We start from the raw sequence: 21,963 nt of genomic DNA on the forward strand, positions 1-21,963 counted from the left end.
TGTTGACAAGTTTTCAATTATTTACTTTTCTCCAATTCTTTATGTGAAGTAGAAGTTAACTACTTTGGTTAAAAGCTATAATTACTGTAAGTGGTTGAAATTCTACTGTGAACACTGGTGACAGAAAAATATAAATGTTTATGAGCTTTTTTTTTTTTTCAAAGAAAAAGAAAATAGGGGCGTCTGGGTAGCAGCTGCCTTTGGCTCAGGTCATGATCCCAAGGTCCTGGGATCCAGCCTCACACTGGACTCCTTTCTCAGCAGAGAGCCTGTTTCTCCCTCTGCCTCTGCCTGCTTCTCCCTGTGCTTGCGCTTGCTCTCTGCTGTCTCTGTCTCTGTTTCTCTCTCTCTCTCACTTTGTATCAAATAAATAATAAATAAAATCTTTTAAAAATATATAATTTTATCTTAATGCAGAGATTCTCAAACCCTTTTGTCTCAGGATCCTAATGAGCTTTTGTCTAAGCAGGTTATATTTATCATTATTTACCATATTAGAAATTTAAACTGAGAAGTCTTTAAAACATTTGCTTCTTTTGCAAATAACAATTTGAACTGATTGCACATTAACATAAGTAGTATATTTAATGAAAATAACTCTATTTAAAAAAATTAAGAAGAGTTGTTCCATTTTAAATTTTTGTAAATCTCTTTGATATCTGGCTAATAGATACAGCTTGATTCTCCTATTTCCTTTGCCTTCAATCTGTGATATCATTTGTCATGTAACTTCTGGAAAACTTAGTTGCACACTCATAAGAGGGAAAAGACGATCTTAAAGTATCAGTTTGTTCTAATATGTGAGAATTTGAAAGCGAATTTTATTTACCTTAGTTTATAACATCCGGGTCTGAAAAGAAGCTATGAAATGGGTTAAAATTGGAACTGGGTGGCTCAGTTGATTAAGCATCTCCTTTTGGCTCAGGTCATGATCCCAGGGTCTTGGGATCAAGTCCCGTGTCCCGTTTCTTGGTCAGTGGGGAGCCTGTTAAGATGCCTAAAATGGAGGTTATCAAAATTAAAAATGATTGTACTTCCAAGGACCCAAGAAAGTGAAAAGATAACTCACAGAATGGGAAAAAATAATTGCAACTCATACATCTGATAAAGGTCTAGTACCAAAAATATATTAAAAAATTCATATAATTCAACAATTAAAAGACAGACAAATTAAAAATAGGCGAAGAATATAAACAGACAATTCTCCAAATGTGATATACTAATGGCTAATAAAAATGCTCAACATGCTCAACACCAGTAGTCATTGGGGAAAGGCAAATCAAACTCATAATATACTACCAATTCATACTCACTGTATGTACTAAAAAAGACAGATGATAACAAGTGTTGGTGATGATGTAGAAGAACTGGAACCATTGTACACTGCTGGTGGGAATGTGAAATGGTGCATTATTGGAAAACAGTCTGGAAATGCATAACATTGAGTTATCAGATGACCTAGAAATTCCACTCCTAAGTATACACCCAAAAGAAATGAAGACAATTGTACACACAAAAAACTACAGGCACAAGTGTTCCTAACAGTGTCATTCACAATAGTGAAAAAGTAGAAAAAATCCAAATGTCCATCAACTGATGAATGGCTAAACAAAATGTAGTATATCCATACAACTGTTTATTCAGCTACATAGAAATGAAATACGGATTCATGCTACAACATGATGAACCTTGAAAATATTATGGTAAATATTATAGTAAAGTCAGACACAGCCACATATTATATAATTCAATTTATGTAAAGTGTCCAGAATAGGCAAATCCTTAGAAGCAGAAATAGATTAGTTGTTGACAGGGCCTGAGGGTGAAGGAAATGGAGAGTGACTGCTAATAGATAAGGTGTTTCTTTTTGGAGTGAAGAAAGTGTTCTGGAATTAGATGGTGGTGATGGTTGCACAACTTTGTGAATGTCCAGAGCTGCTGAATCATATACTTTAGAAAGATGAGGTTTGTGGTATGTGAATTATATCTCCAAAACAAAAATAAGGTTAAAAAATGCAATAAAAAACTTTACTGAGTGTCTTTACTTTTCATGGAAAAATATTGTTTGCATATGTTTGATAAGAATCTATCCTCTTGGGGCAACTGCCTGGCTCAGTCAAGTAGAGCATGTGACTCTTGAGCCCCATGTTGGGAGTGGAAATTACTTAAAAATAAATGAGTAAAATTCACTGCTTATGGAAGAAATGCCTACCAAACCCTTCACAGAAACCTGACCTGGTGCCTGCTTTATAGTACCCCATCTCATAGTTGGTAAGGAAGGTTACTTAGGCTGGGAACCTAAGAGAATGTTTGGGACCACAAGAAAGAAATTCACCAGATTTATAGATTTTGCAGGTATATTATGGTCAAGTGAATTTCCTGGGTTTTGTTTCATAGTCTAAGGATAGCAAAAGAGAGTCTTTTAGAAGTTCAGTCTAAGATTCCTTATGAAAACTTTCAGGAAGAAGTTAATATGGTGGTCTTAGTACTATTCAATACCGTATGACTGTAGATTTGCAAAGTAATTTCATGGAGGTCTATATGAGTAATTAATACTTGCTGCATCTCTGGAAATAATGAGGCCCAAACTAATGAGACTAGATCCTTTTTATGTGTACAGAAATAATTTTGAGATTTTTATGATTACAAGGGAGACAAAGGAGATTGTTAGAGAAAATCTTGTAAATGGGCAAAAAAGAGATTACTGGGTTTATTTGCAATGAATACTAGGTGTTGTCTAGTATACTTTCCAACTTATCTTTTTTCTGTAGGGTTTTTCACCTTTTATTTTCTTTAAATGAGCTATTTCGTAACTCTACCATTGTAGAAAGCAGTAATTCAAATTTAAAAAAAAAATTTAAAAAGATTTTATTTATTTATTTGACAGAGACAGTGAGAAAGGGAACGCAAACAGGGGGAGTGGGAGAGGGAGAAGCAGGCCTCCCGCCAAGCAGGGAGCCTGATGCGGGGCTCAATCCCATGACCCCGGGGTCACGACCCAAGCCAAAGGCAGACACCCAATGACTGAGCCACCCAGGCACCGCTCAAATGTTTTTTTAAATAAACAAATGAGAGAAGTAACAGCAAACACCACAGAAACCCAAACAATTTTGAGAATATTATGAAAAACTATATGACAACAAATCGGACAAACTGGAAGAAATAGTAAATTCCCAGAAATGTATAACCTACCAAAACTGAGACAGGAAGAAATAAAATTTGAACAGACTGATTACCAGCAAATAAATGGAATCACTAATCAAAAAATTCCCAACAAAAGCCCAGAACCAGATGGCTTCACAGATGGCTTCTACCAAACATTTAAAGAGTTAATACCTATATTTTGCAAACTATTCCAAAAAAGTCAAAAGGAAGTATTCATTCTATGAGGCCAGTATTACCCTGATGCCAAAATGAGATAAAGGCACCACAAAAAAAGAGAACTACAAGCCAATATCTCTGATGAATACAGATTTAAAAATCCTCCACAAAATACTGCCCTCTTGTTTTCACTGATATCTTTCTTATGTTTGCGCTTGAACTCTGCAATAAAATGGTTGACCATTCGGTTGTCAAAGTCTTCTCCACCTAAGTGGGTGTCTCCAGCTGTGGACTTAACCTCAAAGATACTATCTTCAATAGTAAAGATTGATACATCAAAAGTGCCACCTCCTAAGTCAAAGATCAGCACATTCCTTTCAGCTCCAAATTTTTGTCTAAGCCATAAGCAATAGCAGCAGCTGTTGGCTCATTGATGATTCGAAGTACATTGAGACCAGCAATAGTTCCAGCATCTTTGGTGGCCTGACGCTGAGAATCATTGAAGTCCGCAGGTACTGTAACAACTGCATTGGTAACTGTCTTCCCAAGATAAACCTCTGCGATTTCCTTCATTTTTATCAAAACCATGGAAGACACCTCCTCTGAATAAAAGCTTTTTGTCTCTCCCTTGTATTCTACTTGGACCTTGGGCCTGCCAGCATCATTCACCACCATGAAAGGCCAGTGCTTCATATCAGACTGGACAACAGCATCATCAAATCTCCGTCCACTCAGGCGTTTGGCATAAAAAACTGTGTTGGTGGGGTTCATCACAACTTGGTTCTTTGCAGCATCACCGATCAATCATTCGGTCTCCGTGAAGGCGACATAACTTGGGGTGGTCCGATTTCCCTGATCATTGGCAATTATTTCCACTTTCCCATGCTGGAAGACACCCACGCAGGAGTAGGTGGTGCCAAGATCAATACCAACTGCAGGTCCCTTAGACATGGTTGCTTCTGTGTGGGCCTGGCTCGGGTGGAGAAGAAAACAGCAATCCAAAGATCTAGCCCCGCGTTCAATGAGCTGTTCATTATATTTTTGAGTGGAACATTGGTCAAACTTAAGCTGTAAACACTTTGTCTTAAGCAGAAGCTCATCTTTGTTCATTCCTTTTGTCTTTAGCTGAGGTACTGGAGTCTGCCCCATTCATGAGTGGTTCAGAGACTGTAACAGAGTTTATAAACAGAATTCAGGGCTCCTACTTTCTTTCTTTCTTTTTTTTTTTTAGGGCTCCTACTTTCTGCTTTACTTCTTTTTTAGCTCCCACTCTCCCAACTTTCCAGGATCAGTGGCTGCTCTAAATTCCATCCTCTGATTTTTTTAGGCCAGAAAGACTGCTTTGTACTAGAGTTCTAGACACACTGTGTGGTGCTAACTTCAGCCTGCCCTCAGGGTAACATCTGTAATGATGGGAAACTCATCTGTTTTGGTCCTTCCAAGTTTTGATTCTTCCAGAATCCACTTGATCACTTTTTTTTGGTTCACTTTCCAGTGACTTCACTTTCCTGTTTTGCTTGTTTTTTTTGTTTGTTTTTGTTTTGTTGTTTGTTTTTGTTTTGTTTTGTTTTTGTCTGAGGTTTGTTGTTGTTATTTGTGAAAGGGTTGGTTCTGATAGCACTTAACTATCTGAGACATAGTCCACTTATACCTACCTTAGTGGGATTGAGCCCAATTCCCCAAATAGTAACCTAAACATTTTATTGACTTTTTCATTCTTCATCTCACTTTCCCCACTTTTTCACACATGCTTCCTAAACTACCCATATCAAGTTTTTATCTAAGGGTCTACTATAGAGGTGACATAACTTAAGATGCACTTCTTTATTTAATTATTTAGTCATTCACATTATTTAATTTAATTCTTCCAACAGTCCTTAGAAGTACAGTGAGAAGAACTTAAGCATTCTCTCTATTCTATATACTACTGAATTCTAGTGAGATTATATTATGCCTGTAATATTATATTCAATAAGTGGCAGAATCTAACTTCAAAGCTAGATGTGTCAGATACAGTATTTTACAGCACCGTGTCTTTTGGATTAGTTACTCTACCTCTCTTGTCCTTGTTTTCTCATATGTTAACACATAGGATTATTTTGTTGGTTAGATGAGATATTGTGGATATAGAACATAGTACCTACAAAATATTAGTTATTTTATCAGTTAGCTTTCAGTATGTGATAAGCAATCTCAAATTCTCAGCAGTTCACAATAATAAATATCTCCTTCTTGTTCACATTCACATTGTCAGCTACTGGTTGGATGTTGTGATTGTTCCCCAGACTGTAGGCTGAATTTCCTCCATATTCCTTCTTACTCTGGGACTTAAACTAGAGGAAAACCTTATGCACAACATGCTTTTCTGATAGTAGTGGGCACAGGAGCTAAGAAACTTTTAGAATCTTGCAATTCCTTTAAAATTCTGTTTGGAAGTGATGCATAGCAAATATTCCATTGGCTAAAGCAAGTCAGATGTCCAAGCCCAGAGTTCATAGGGGTCAGAGGTGAAGGGGAAACATTTTATTCATAAAGGAAAGAGTGAATAATTATGAGCAATAATACAATCTGCTACAGATATAATAATCATCTTTGTTTTTATGGTATACAGTTACTATTTTCCAGGAACTGGAGTAGAAGGTGGATCAAAAAAAGGTTTGGCAAGGGCACAAGAGAGTAATGCCAAAAGGTAAGTTCAGATAAAAGCTGCTATGGACATTCAGAGAGAGCTAATGTATGAACCATGAGGACTGGGAAAGGTCTTATGAATGATAGAGAGCTTTAGCTGGGTCTTGAGAGATGATTAAGATTTAGATAAAAGTGATTCTAACCAGTTGTAGCAGGATGAGAAAAGTATAGAGGTGGACTAGTTTTGTTATTGGGGTGCTTTTGTTGAGAGTAATCACTGAAGGTGGGCTGGAAAGCCTGGTTGTCAAGTAAGAAAAAAAAGGAAGACTAGGAAATTTTGAGCAAGATTCAGAATTAAAGTTATATTTTGGAAAGTTTGGCCTGGTTATACTGTAGGAGAGAAGATGGGTGGCAGAGAATACTTCTCCAACATTATACACAGCAGCCATTCTTCTTCCTTCAAAGTTGTACACTGGTTCTGTGAGACAAGTATGTAACAAAAATGTGGTAAGCATGACAAATATTTCTTCAATGCAGATTTGACTCCCACCAGTAAGAAAATGAAAATTGTCTTACTTGTTTTTCTCTGAATCTCCTGTTTGACCAAATAAAGAGTATGCTTTGGTAAGAGACAACACTTCCCACACAAAAACATAATTAAAGTAACATATAAGATAGGCTGGATATACAATGAAACATTGCAAACTGGATGAAAATATTTGTGCACTATCATTTTATTTTGCTTTTGAACTAACCAAGGAAAGATAATTTGAACACAATTTTCTGTTGTGCACTTAAAAATAGAGAAACAGTTTCTAAAATTTTCCATCTTTGAATTCCTTAGCAAAATACAATGCCCAGAAGCTTTTGGAAAGCAGTGACAGTGGCTGTGGTAAGACTTCTACTATTATTTTATTCCATTATTTTTCTGTTTTTGTTGGTTTTGGTTCATTAATGGCCTCTGATAAATATTTGTTGGCTAACGTTGCTTTATTTTGGATTTGAAAATTAGTAACAGGTTCAGATGAGATTATTTGATTTTGAAAATTGGGCTTATGATTTAGTTAAATGAAAAAAAAAGTAATGTGTGTACCTATCAATCCTTAAACCAATCACCAAAAAATTAAGATAAAATAATGATCGGGTCATCATTATTTATGCCTCAAGATTACATTACTTCATAATGAATATGATATGGAAAGTAGGTGTTACAGGAGAAAAGCATTTAAAAATATGTAAATTAACATCTGCAATCTTTGAGAGTAGAACTGAGGGAGAGAGCAGAGACTGAAAATTTATTTAGCTTTTTCTTATGCAGGCACTGCATTAAGTATTTTACTCATTTATTATGGCAGTAACTGTAAAAGCATTTATTATCATTATTTCCACTTAACAAATAAGAAACTCAGTTTTGGCAAGGTGAAGGTGACTGCTCATGACCTCATAGCTTGTAGCAAGTAAAGTTGGTGCTCAATGACGTGGGTGTGACTCTGGCATACAGTCCCTTTCTACAACACGTTGCTCCACTCTCTTATTTCCTAATCCTGTTCTGGGAATTGGACTCCACATAGAACATAGAATATCTGTTTTAGTTAATGGATGGTTTATATGTTTTTTTAGTTAGATGGTTTTTTAGTAGTTCATATTAAAAATACTGAATTAGTACCATAAACCAAAGAATTACATTTACAATTTGGCTCTTAAAATTAGTTGCTTATTATAAAAACAATTTTTACAGTAATAATAAGAATTTAAAAATGTCTTAATACTACAAAAAAATCATCTATTTGTTTATGTTCTCTTTTAGTCTTTGTCTATATGCACACATGGTTTGGATATAGTTGTGTTCTTTAATTTAGCATTTTAATAACTATTCCACCAAATGGGCCTACTATCGTTCATTAAATTATACTTGTATTGTTTAAAATTTAGGTTGTTTTCAATTTTCTACTATACTATAATAAACTTTTAAATTGAGATAGGACTGTCCTTATTTCATTACAATCTCTTTAGGATAAATTTCTAACAGGTATTGGGTCAAAGGGCAACAGAATGAAAAACTAATACAAAGTGTTTTATTTAAGCAATAGTTAAGCTTAATTGAATTGGAAACCACAATATGAAAGTATAATGTTGAAGTGCTGATTGTGTCAGTGGTCCCTAAGACCAACCTCAGGGTTGATGATTTGCTAGAAGGGCTCACAGAACTCAGAAAAGCTGTTGTATTCATGGCTAAGGCTTATTACAGCGAAAGGATGAAGATTGAAGTCATCACTGGGAAAATACACATGGCTAAAGTCCCGGGGGAACCAAGAACAAGTTTCCAGGTGTTGCCTCTCAGTGTAGTCCTAGGTGGATGTCCTTTTCTCCCATCAATGATATGTGACAACATGTGCAAAGTAGTGAACCAGGGAAACTCTTTTGAGCCTTGATATCCAGTATTTTTGTTGGGGATTAGTCAGTTGGGAATCAGTATTTTTATGTGGGGATCCAGCCTTGCAAAGTCCAAACTGCTGCAGCATAGCACAAAGCTGGAGGCACATAAAAACACTCTTAGACAGGTTACCCCAAGGCAGAAGTTTTTTCCAGGAGCATCAAAGGACAGTGCTTTCTTTGGAATGTGCCATGTTTGAGCAACAACCCAAGTCTACTGAATTAACCCTTTACTGCATATGGATGTAGAAATGCTTCAAGAAACAGGATTTTATAAAAGCATGATACCATGTTAAAGGAGATTAATTATTAGCCCAAATTTTACTTTTTATATCCTGGGTCGCTGTGGCAGCTAAATTATTGGCCCATCACTCTGATAGTAATAGACAAAAATGCATCAAGGATTAAGTAGGAGGTATCCAATTACCTAAAACATTTGGGAAATGTATCCTGTTAAACACTTCTTTCTACCAAAATTCAACCCTATTTGTTCTCAGCTTTTAGAATATAGAAATAATGCCTGTGATGTTCATTTCTAATGCAGGTACCTGTGACCCAACTTTAGAGATTCTCATTTAGTAAATTTGGGTGGGACCCAGGATTTTGCATTTTTAACAAAATACCCAGGTGATTTCTGATGTTGGTGGGCCAAGGACTACACTTTGAGAAACAGTCATACACTGATGACTGATAATCTTCCCACATCCCGGATTAAATTATGTCATTGTGTTTCTCTTTCTTTCTTTCTTTCTCTCTCTCTTTCTTTCTTTTCTTTCTTTCTTTTTTTTTAAGCCTATGTCTCTTCACTTTCTACCATATTAAGCACTGCTTTCTTCTGCCTGTCATATCACTATTTCACTAACTTCTACAATACAACCTCAAGGGACTTTCCTCTCACTAGTTCCTAGAACCCTATCAGAATTGAGATTTTCCTACTTCCTGTAACAATTTGTGGTGTTTTTACCTTTACAATTTGTTCCCATTGTTTACTCACTGTATTATTACTTCTTGTTTTTGTCTACCTGGCATTCCTCTTCACCCTTCATCTTAGGGAATCTGTCCTTCTTTCATTCCATGTGGTTGGCAGGGCTGGGGTGGGCAGGCAGGAGTGGTGTACTGTGCATGGTGGGGTTGCATGTGACCCTGATCTGGCCACATACAGTGCTCTGTCCCTCAGGCCAGGGATTTTTTTTTTTTAAAACATGATCCAATCTAGGACAATCAGTAACTTTCTGTGTGATTATATATATGAACCCTGAAAGGGAAGTCCTCTCTTTTCTCTGAATTTGCTGAACTGAGTAGTAGTTCTAGAGTTTCTGTAGGGAAGAAATCTGTCTCTAAAGAGAAACACTGAGATCCTCATACCAGGAGAGGCAGAGCCAAAATATGGAGGAAATGGTAAACATAATTTGAGTTCGAATCCAGTGCTACCTGAGGCCTGTCACTAGTCTCTATACCTGCTCTTTCCAGTTATATGAGCTAATAAATCCCTGGTTCACTTTTTTGTCCAGCCATTTTTTTTTTTTTTTTTTTTAAGAGAGAGAGCACATGTGAATGGGTATGGGGTGGGGAGGAGAGGGAGAGGGAGAGAGAATCTTTTTTTTTTTTTTTTTTGTTTATTTACAGCATAACAGTGTTCATTGTTTTGGCATCACATCCAGTGCTCCATGCAGTACGTGCCCTCCCTATTACCCACCACCTGGTTCCTCAACCTCCCCCCCCCCCCGCCCCTTCAAAACCCTCTGGTTGTTTTTCAGAGTCCATAGTCTCTCATGGTTCATCTCCCCTTCCAGTTTCCCTCAACTCCCTCTCCTCTCCATCTCCCCATGTCCTCCATGTTATTTGTTATGCTCCACAAATAAGTGAGACCATATGATACTTGATTCTCTCTGCTTGACTTATTTCGCTCAGCATAATTTCTTCCAGTCCCGTCCATGTTGCTACAAAAGTTGGGTATTCATCCTTTCTGATGGAGGCATAATAAGGGAGAGAGAATCTTAAGCAGGTTCCGTGTGAGGCTCGATCTCATGACCCTGAGATCATGACCTGAGCTGAAATCAAGAGTTGGATGTTTAACCAACCAAGCCACCCAGGTGTCCCCAATCAATTTCTTTTTAAACAATATAAATTTATTATCTTACAGGTCTGTAAATCATATGTCCACTATGAGCATCACTGAGCTAAAAATCAAGGTGTCGTTAGGGTTGTATTCCTATCTGGAGTCTCTAGGGGAGAATCCTTGCTCATTTGTCTTGTTGGCAGAATTCAGTTCTTGCAAGTGTGGACTGCAGTTGTCACCATTCCTAGCTGGCTGTCAGCTGACGGAATTCCCAGCTTCTGCAGCTGTCCACATGCCTTGCTTCACGAACCCATCCATTTTCAAGGCCAGCAAATCTAACTTCTTCTTTGCCCAACCAATTTTAAATTTTATTTTGAAATTTGTAATGATTGAGTTCCTTATACATTTTGTTATTTAACATGTCCTTCTTTGTCCATCTCAAATGGGAAGTAGAAGTAGAAGTTGCTCAATAAATGGATTAATGGAAACCACTATGGACAGTGTGCTTTAGCTTCCATAGCTTTGTACTAAACATTTGTTGAATCTGGACAAGCCACTGAGCCTCTCTGTGTCAGATTTCTTTTTTTTTTTTTTTTTCATTTTATTTTTTCAGCGTAACAGTATTCATTCTTTTTGCACAACACCCAGTGCTCCATGCAAAACGTGCACTCCCCATTACCCACCACCTGTTCCCCCAACCTCCCACCCCTGACCCTTCAAAACCCTCAGGTTGCCCCAACCTCCCACCCCTGACCCTTCAAAACCCTCAGGTTGTTTTTCAGAGTCCATAGTCTCTTATGGTTCGCCTATGTGTCAGATTTCTTATCTACAAACTGAGAAAGTTTAGTTAGAATATTTCTAAGGTCATTATTAACTCAAAATCTTTACATTTAGAAATGCATTGCCTTTTATGACTTCTTTCCTGATTGCCACAACAGAGAATGATGTCTCCATGTTTTAAAAGTCATGACATTTGTGCACTTCTTTTTTGCCTTACACAATTTTTCAGTTTTATAACATTCTTAGCAAATAGCTCTTTTTTCCTTCTAGATTTTTGTTTTGAAAAATTAAAAACTTAGAAGAACTGAAAGACAAGCATAATGAATACGTATCTGTCTCTAATTGTATATGTAATGTATTATGTATGTAAATATATGTAGTATATATATTTTATCTATGAATAATTTATATATGTATGTAGGCACATGCTTTTTTGCTGAACCATCTGAAAATAAGTTGAAGGCGTCATGACAATCAGCATGCATTTCCTAACATTCTTCTACCATCTTAACAAATCTAAGAAAACAATACTTTCATAATATCATCTACTTTACAGCTCATATTAGAATTTCCCCAACTGTACACAAAATAGCTTTTACCTGTTTTTGTTTTTTGGATATGATCAAGATTCATACACCATATTTTGTTGCCATGTCTCTTTAAATCTAGAACATTCCCTCTACCTTGTTTGGTTTTTCATGACATTGTAAATGTCTTACATTCTGAGTTTGTCTTATGATTTCCTTTTGATTAGGTTTAAATTAAATATTTCTGAAGGGGTTGAATCATAATTGATGGGTACTTATTGCCTTACATTAGGAAGCTCAGTAAGTCAGTTTGTCTTACTTTTGGTGGTACAAAATAGATGATCATTTAGTTAAGGGCAGACTGCCAGCTGGCTTAAATTTGAAGATGTATTTTCCTCTTTGAAATTGGTAGGCATTTTATGGGGTACTTAGAGACCATGTGAATATATTGTTCCTCATCAACCTTTAACCAATGGTTTTATCATCCATTAATACTTCTTGCCCAAATCGTTATTACACTGGGAAAGACAAAATGATTAGTTTAAGAAAATTCTTTCACTCCTTTACAATTATTAGCTGTCATTCCTCTATAAGGAAAAATTTTTCTTCCCACCAGCCTTCTGACCTTTTTTCTCTCTATTTCTTTTGTGTGCCATCAGGGACTCTATTTTTAATTTGACATGTTTTAATCCTTTACTGTTTTTGATCTTCTTTGGTGCTCAGATTATCCCAGATTTAGCTACTGGAAGCCTCTTCGAATCAAGACACGACTTCACTAGTCTTTGAGCATTTCCTTGCCTTGTGGTGTAAGATCTTTAAGGCTGACCTTATGTTTTCTCTGTCGTAGACCTGGAACCAGCCACTTCTCTTCTTTTAGTGTGAAATGATACTTCAGTCAACATAGTCTAGGCTCCAGGGATGCTTATTACCAGTTAGGCCTTTTCAGTGAAGAGAGCTAGCAATTTCTTTTTAAGAAGAATTATATCCTGAATTATGCTGGATAGTATATCAAATAGTAATCCTGAATAATACATCCAATTCAAATTTTAGACTATGGGGTTTTTACTAAAAGTTTCTTACATTTTTTTTTAAAGATTTATTTATTTGACAGATAGAGATTACAAGAACGCAGAGAGGCAGGCAGAGAGAGAGAGGAGGAAGCAGGCTCCCAGCCAAGCAGAGAGCCCGATGCGGGGCTCGATCCCAGGACCCTGGGATCATGACCTGAGCTGAAGGCAGAGGCTTTAACCCACTGAGCCACCCAGGTGCCCCAAAAGTTTCTTACATTTTTATTTCCTTTCTTTCATGTCAAGAATCCTGGTTCTCAATGACACAAAGAATTACATATCCTAATTACTCATTTGCTTTATCCTGAAGAACAATTCAGAATAACATCATTGTCCACAATATGATTGTGGTTAAAAATTTTTTTTTGCAATTTTTTTATCCCTAAGGTGTATCTCTGTAGAGATATGCTATCACATTTTATCTTTTTTTTTTTTTTTAAAGACTTATTTATTTAAGAGAGAGAGCAGGCATATGTGGGGAGGAGGTTGGGCAAAGGGAGAGGGAGAGAGAGAATCTTTTTTTTTTTTTTTTTAATATTTTATTTATTTACCTGACAGACAGAGATCTCAAGTAGGCAGAGAGGCAGGCAGAGAGAGAGAGGAGGTGAGCAGGCTTCCTGCTGAGCAGACAGCCCGATGCCGGGCTCGATCCCAGGACCCTGGGATCATGACCTGAGCCAAAGGCAGAGGCTTTAACCCACTGAGCCACCCAGGCACCCTGGGAGAGAGAGAATCTTAAGCAGGTTCCATGCCCAATGCTGAGCCCAACATGGACTCAGTCCCAGGACCCTGAGATCATGACATGAGCCAAAATCAAGAGTTGGCGGCTCAACTGACTGAGCCACCCAGACGCTCCTCACCTTTTATTTTTAAAAGTTACTTGGAGGGGTACCCAGGTGGCTCAGTTGGTTAAATATCTGCATTCAGCTCAGGTCATGGTCTCAGAGTCCTGGGATTAAGCCCTGCATTGGGGGTCCCTGCTCAATGGGGAGCCTGCTTCTCCCTCTGTCTGCCGTTCCCTCTGCTCTTGCTCGCTCACATGCTCTTTCTTTCTGTCAAATAAACAAGATCTTTAAAAAAGTTACTTGGAAAAGTTCTTTCCTGTGTGATTGTAACTCCAATTGGATATAATTTTATTTTTATGTGTTAGAGATTGCTTTGTTTTAATTTATCTTTTAAAATATTACAATTGGGGGCACCTGGTTGGCTCAGTGGGTTAAAGCCTCTGCTTTTGGCTCAGGTCATGATCCCAGGATCCTGGGATCGAGCCCTGCTTCCGGCTCTCTGCTCTGCAGGGTGCCTGCTTCCTCCTCTCTCTCTCTTTCTCCCTGCCTCTGCCTACTTGTAATCTCTGTCTGTCAAATAAATAAATAAAATCTTAAAAAAAAAAAACCTTAAAAAAATATTATAATTTAACGGGGCGCCTGGGTGACTCTGAAGGTTAAGTGTCAGACTCTTGATTTCTACTCAGGTTGTGATCTCAGTATCTTGAGATCCAGCAGGACTTGGGTTCCACCCTAGGCATGGAGGCTGCTTAAGTGACTTTCTCTTCCTATCCCTCTGCCCCTCCCCACTGCTCACACATGTGTACATTTTTGTCCCTCTCTAAAAAATAATTTAATTAAAAAATATTACAAGGGGCGCCTGGGTGGCTCAGTGGGTTAAAGCCTCTGCTTTCAGCTCAGGTCATGATCTCAGGGTCCTGGGATCGAGTCCCGAATTGGGATCTCTGCTCAGCAGGGAGCCTGCTTCCCCCTCTCTATCTGTCTACTTGTGATCTCTGCCTGTCAAAATAAATAAATAAAATATTTTAAAAAATTATTACAACTCAAATTTAACAATTCAGGGTTTAATTTTGCTTTTGTTTAGTATATATACTTGTTATGTATGTATACAATTTTTTACAGTGAAAATTTTAGATCGTAGTAACAATGTTAACTTATTTACAGTGTCTATAATAGAACAGTTTCAGAATTTTGATACATATGACTACTAAGAGTACAATACTAAGTAAATATTTCTTTTTCTTTTGTCCATAGACTATATTCCACTAAAGATGTATAGTAATGTGTTCAAAAGTTACTTGAATCAGTTCTTTTTCTGTTTGACTGTAATTTGATACATTTAGGCCCATTTGTGTTTATGTTCAATTTAATGTGTGTGTGTGTGGTTTTTTTTTTTTTTACTGTCCTTTGATTTACTTTCTGATTACCTAAAAAATGTATATGATTCAGAGGTTGAAACTATGTAAGATGGTATGTTTACAGAATTGTTATTCCATGCTTATTTCTTCTATTCCATTCCCACCTGTCCTCTAAATGTAAATGTCTTCATTTTTTTTTGTTTTTTGTTCTTCTTTTCCGTTTTTGGCAAAAAAAAACCAAAACCCAAACATGTATTTCTTTTCTTTCTTACACATAAGTAGCATATAATAAACTATTGTATTTACTTAACAATATATAGTGGAATTCATTCCACATTAATTCATAAAGATCTCTCTTATTCTTTTCTTTTTTATGTTTGCATGGCATTCCATACTATAAGTTATTCAATCAGTCTCTTATAAATAAGCGTTGGATTATATTATAAATAATCTTCTAATTCTTGACTTTCGCATGTATTATATATATGTGTATATATATATACATATATATACATAGATTTGTCACAACATAGTTCTTTACTTAAAAAATATCTGTGTACTAAATTATTTAATTGAGTTGCATGAAACTCCATGAAAAAGGAGCTGTTTGTACCCCTAGTTAGTCTTCTGGGGAATGGGACAATGGCATACTCTCAGCAGAGTTTGTGAATCTAAGATGTTGCAGTTGGATTACTTCTTGCTTTTTTAAGAAAATTATTATTTTTTTTTCATTAGGACAGAGTTTTATTTTAAAAGTGTCATCTTAAACTGCAAGGATGTCCATTAAACATCACAATTAAACATGCCAAAGGAGAAGCCATGTTGTCAAAATGCCCACTTAACCCACCCAAACATCTCAGTCCCATCCTTTACTGACCTACAACCCCATTTTTTAAAGTTTTTTTTTTTTAACAAGAGAAAGTAGACTGGTACATGTTGGTAAATGCTAACTGTCCATATTCACATAGAGACACAGTGTAATCTCTGAGATCAATATACAGAGAAAGGAGGGAAAAAGCTAGAATTCTATGCACTACTATACAGGTCTTGCCTTGCTTTTTTTTTTTTTTTAAAGCTTTATTTATTTATTTGACAGAGAGAGATCACTGTAGATCACTAGATTTGTGGGACACACAGGATTTGAATTAGTGTGAAGAAAATGAATATGAATTATAGATATTACTGTGTTATGAGGTTCAGGATTCTATAGTCTTTGAGCAGATGATTTATCTGTCTGGCAAATAATGTCTTCTTTTAATTTGGCATTTGGAGTGCCAGGCTAATGCAAGGAGGATTTTCACAGGCCAAGATCAGAGGAAAATCCTGCAGGATGGAGAAAGAGGGACACCAGATGGCACTCAAGTTCCATCTTCATCAATGTAAGAACAATGCATTCAGAGTAGCGTATGATGCTGAAGCAAATGATTTTGTTGAAAAACAAATGTATTGGTTTTAAGAACTTTTTTCTTTAGATGTAACTGAGGTTTAATGTAGAACTACAATAATAATTTTAATAATAGTGTTATTAATTATTAAAATCTATCTAAACGAACATAATATTTTATTATTTACCTGCCATGAATACTTAACTTTCATTTCTCTTGCCTACTGCAAACAAAAGAGATATGATTTAGTAATTAAGAAGTTATATATTATTGACCATCTGGCTTGAACATATATATAAAAATAGTGCCTAAAAATCTTCTGTCAGAAAAATGTCCAGAACTTTTGTGCAAAGAGGAACTGCAAACAGGGTTACTGCATTGTTAAGGTACACCTCTGTCTGGGATTTCTCTGGAGAGTCCTTTTCACCCCAGAGGCTTTCTAACTTTACAAGTCCCTTCTCAAAATATGGAAAATGATGAGTACGAGATTATTCTAATTTTCTAAAAAGATCGTGTTTTTAGTCCTGAAACTGACTTTTTATAAATACTTAAGAAAGCTTTTGAACATATTTAAGAAAAATGTGCAGTTACTATATGTAATTAAAACCTTTAAGATGCAGGATAAATTAGTATTATCACAGAAAGTTCCTAATATGGTCATCGTAAAGCATAAAATCAAAATTATATCATCTCTATTGATAAAAATTGATGTATCTCACTGTTACTGCTCCTAATTTTCTCTTTTAAATACAGACTGCATGGTTTTTATTCAGGTAGCAATATTTTTCTTGTTTTATGGTTTCACTATGGAAATTTAAAACATATATAAGAGAATAGAAAAAATATAATGAGCCCATTTATACTCATTTTCCAACTTCAATAGTTTTCAACATTCTATGTTGTTGTTTCATCTATACCCCCCAACCTTTCTTTTTCCCAAAATATTTGAAGAATTGTAAAGCAAATCCAAGAGATCATGTGATTCCATCCGTAAATACTGGTTTGTATCACCAATGAATGAGAACTTAAAAAAAAAAAACCCAATAATAATCACAGCACCACTGCCCCATTACTGGCACTTGATGAAATAATGTTAACAATTAGCCAATATTTTAAGTCTTGAGAGCTTAAAATCTAGGATATGCTGTAGAATATTGGAAGTATTTTTTTAAGTAGGCAAAAATACTTTTAAGATGAAATACATTTGGTACATATATGTGTTTCACATTTCATTACTTAATTAAACTTGATACAATCTCATGTGTGAGTCATTGGGCAAATGAAAAGCATGTACATTTCTGCAGACAGGCAAAGTCCTTTTATTTACATTTGTATATAAAATTTTGTACACTTTTATGAGGTAGATAAATATGTTCCAATGTGCATATTTCTCTTTTATTGCCATAGTCTGTCTGGATAAAAATTCTGTGAATCCAACTACATTAGCTAAACTGTGTCTGCTGTGAGACTTAAGACTTTTTGATGCGTAGCTCTGTTTATTCTGGCTTCCATTCTTTTTCAGACTTTATGTGATGTCTTGTTCTCTATAAAACTCTGACATTAATAAGGGTAGGGACTGACTCATTACATTTTCTGAAGATAATCAGTGTTTTTGGGCTTTTAGTATTCTCCTCCATGCCCATCCATATTGACATTAGCTTCAGCTGAAGCAGGAGTTGACCACAGGGTTTGTTTACCTCAAATAACCAAAGCTTATGCTCTTGTTGCACATTTCAGCTAAGACCAGGAGAGAAATGCAATTGCCTAGACTGAATGTAAGTGATACTGCATATCCTTTCAGGAATGTAATGTTTAGACTATATCCAGTGGTGGTGAAGAGTAAACAGCTTCTTTTTTCTTTGAGCCCTTATAATACTTCCATGCTAATACCCAACATTTTGTAATCTGGTGTATTGCCTGTGGGTGACAACTGTGCAGGGTTTTTCCTGGAAAAATATTAACTTAAAATCTAAAAGAATGTACAGGTTCACTTATTTGTGGAACATAAGGAATAGCATGGAGGACATTAGGAGAAGGGAAAAATGAAGGGGGAGAAGTCAAGAGGGGGAGCGGAACCATGAGACACTATGGACTCTGGGAAACAAAAGGAAAGTTTTAGAAGGGGAGGGGTGGGGGCATGGGTGAACCCAGGGATGGGTATTAAGGAGGGCACCAATTGCACTGGTGCAAACTGGAACACTGGGTGTTATAAACAAACAATGAATCATGGAACACTACATAAAAAACTAATTATGTAGTGTATGGTGACTAGCATAACACAATAAAAAACAAACAAACAAAGAACAAGAAGAAATGCACAGGTTAAATTGTTAATACAATATAGGGTAAAGAAACTGTTATTTCCTCAGATTTTGACTATCCTCTCTATATGCCTGCTTCATGTAGAACTAGTCTTACGAGTACTTGGATTAGGAAAAAATACAGGAAGGGTAACTTTGTCTCATCAAATATCTCTAAATTTTACTTGTTGACTGACTTCTGAAATTCTAAACCAAATTTCTGTTAATTCCATAGGTTGATTAATTGTTCAAATACAAAAATTCCTGAGCCCCCAGCCTTATGAATTATTTATGTCTTCATGTGTATTCATCTACTAGCCTTTTCTCTATGCAAGTCTGGATAGGGAAGTAAGTAGAACTAGGTTCCTAAATCAAAGAGTCTATCTATGCAGACCATTTTAAGAAAAGATTTATTCACGTGAAGTAGCTCTGGAGAGGATTTGACTAACTTCAAAAGAGCTCAATAAATGTGTCTTAGCAAGTAGTTGAAAACTGCTTTTTTTTTTCCCCTATTCAGGCTAAATTATGTCTAACAAAAAGTGTTATCAGAAATGTTTTACTGAACACAAAATACTATAGACTAATGTAGAATCTATTTTGTCTAGTTTCCCTGAAATATATCATCCAGTTATAAAACTTCCAACATTATCATCTACTGAAATTTGCATCAATAGACAATTAGAAAACTTCCACTTCTGGTAGAGTCTAGTATATTGGAAGGTGCAAAAACTTTAATGTGAGATAGTTCTGTGTTCCAACCAATTCTAGTTCTGACACTGATCTTGGTCAAGTTACTTAACTCGCACAAATTTGATTTCTTCATCCATAAAAATAATATAATACTATCTAATAATAAAGACTATGGTTGGAGAATGGTTTTGTCTGAGATTGTGAGTATGAAGAAATTGGCTGTCTTAATTTGTGTTCTCCCAGAAGCAGACTCCAAGGCAATGATTTGAGTGAAATTAGTTTATTTGGGAAGTTCAGAGAATATGATAGGGAAGTGGAGGAAGTGACTGAGTAACAGGAAGGCAATCAGAAGGAAGGACACGGGTAAGCCAGCTACCACAAAGGGTACCTGGAGCTTCACTCTATAGAGGAACTCTGGAAAACTGATGCAAAAGCACACATCTCAGAATTATCCCACCTAATAGGTAGCGTATTAGTATACCATCTCCTGGGAGGTCATGGGTTGAGGGCTGCTCCTGAGGATATTAATTCCTTAGCACTTTAGTCTGCACCTGCACAGGGCTGGAAGAAGAGCACGGAGGCACAGGGATGCAGGTACCAGCAGTGGGAATTTCACCAGCGCATGCTGAAAAGCCAGGAAATATGGGATGGGCACCAATATGGCTTCTACACTGGTATAATGTTTGTCCAGCATTCAGCAAAAAATAGCTATGGGAAAAAAATTCAATGTACCTCCTATTAGAATATATTGTCATTGAATACTATACCCCTCCTTCATAATATACTTTTTTTTCTGAAATAGTCTGTGTAAGGCTAAGTGGCTATAAAAAAAAAAGAACCCAAAATACAGTAGTTTAAAGACTAGAGAAGTTTCTTTCTCACATAATAGTCCAGAGTTCAGTGGGACAGATCTATGGGACTCAGATTCAGAGATTCAGGTTCCTTTTATCTTGTTGCTCCATGATCCACAACTGTAATGTCTTTGTTTATGTGATCAAACTACAATGTGCCATGGCTAGGTTCCAGTAGTGGGAAGGGGAAGAGTGGGGTGGAATGTATGTCCATTGTCCTAGGCCCAGACTCAGAAGTGGTATGCCATGTTCTTGCTCACATGGAGAGAGCTTAGTCAGGATGTGATATCTAACAGCAAGGGAGTTTGGGAAATACTTCAGAACTGTTAAATATATAAATAAAGTGAATAAAGTTTAGTGTTCCGCATGGTAACATTTGCTAACACACACACACACACACACAAAATACCAGCTAGCCAGGTAACCAGTCCCCAGCTCTAATACAGTTATTGTAGGAAAAGGGAGAATGGGTTTTTTTGGTGGACAATCAGCACTGTCAGATCTGAGTACTTTAGGCTTGATTCAGTTTTTTTGTAAATCTCACTGATCACCGAAAGAGAAAGGACATGAACTTGCCAACCTATTCGGTATCTTCTCTGAATTTGAGTCACAAAGCTAATGACAAAGGCCTGGATTTCACCACTTACTCAACCATACAGTTAACTAGAACTACTCCTACTCTCTCTCATATTTTTGTACATTTGTGTACTTCAGTGTCTCAATTTTTCAGTAATGTATTCAATCACCCACACAATTTCTATCCTTATAATCATGAATATTTGAGAACTGGCTAATCTCCACCTCATGGATGCAGTGTACTCTTTGTTTATCTGTCTACATTTCTGATTTGCTCAGACCCTTCCAAAAAAGTTTCTTTTCCTTAAAAGCTCTTGCATTAGAGGAAAATATTTAGGATTCTTTGTCTTAATCCTATTTCATATTGCTCTAATTAGAATTGTGTGTATTCTAATTGTATATCACATTAACTAGATGAAATATCTTAAGGGAACAAACATAAGTTTTTATTTCTAGGAGCAAGACTTGCTCACTGCTGATACTCAGTGAGTGTGTATTGATAAAGTTATAATTTATAAAGCAGACCGTCTCATTCTTAAGTTGGCTTTGTAAGCCCTCTTCCATTCACATGAAGCATCTGAAGAGATTTTACAGAACTACCCAGATTTCCATATAGTTTCCTTTTGTTAAGCTCCATCTATTCTGGTTATGCAATATGGAGTTGCATTTCTGGGAATATTTAGTTGTGCCAATTCTCAAGAATTTACCTTGGGAATCCAGGGGTTTAAGGTTTGAAGGGGATAGCTGGAGTTGACAAGTTAACAGAAACTCTTCTAAACTTGTCAGGCTCAACCCTCTACTCCTTTCTATATAATTTATCGGGAGTATAGGATTCCTTTTCCCCCTAGTGAGATACTGCCTCACATATTTTACTACTCTTTGAAGCACAGTTGTTCTCCAATAGTTCATTCTTAACATTTCAAAGAAGCTTCAGATGTTTTCCTTAGGTTTATTAATCATAAAGGCATTATAGAACCTTTTCAGAGAAACTCCACCTGGCCTTTTCTTGTTTGGTCCTTCCATAAGCCTGATTACTTAGCATTTTTGTAATTTTCCGCTCGTGTTTGGAAACTTGCACATTGGTATAGAGAACATTTTTAAGTTAGGGTTACCCAAAATCAACTAGTGTAACAATATGCATGAGACACAACTGTTGCCACTACCTGGCAGTAAATAAATAGAAAAACGAACCCATTAGAATGC

General features: G+C 36.3%; 1 pseudogene; it reads right to left on the reverse strand.

Moving 5' to 3' along the window:
• Positions 1-988: 988 nt before the first annotated feature.
• Positions 989-21,660, reverse strand: LOC123942137 (annotated as a pseudogene).
• Between the last annotated feature and the right edge of the window lie 303 nt (positions 21,661-21,963).

This window comes from Meles meles, chromosome 5, assembly GCF_922984935.1.
Source record: "Meles meles chromosome 5, mMelMel3.1 paternal haplotype, whole genome shotgun sequence".
In the NCBI taxonomy this organism is placed as follows: Eukaryota; Metazoa; Chordata; class Mammalia; order Carnivora; family Mustelidae; genus Meles; species Meles meles.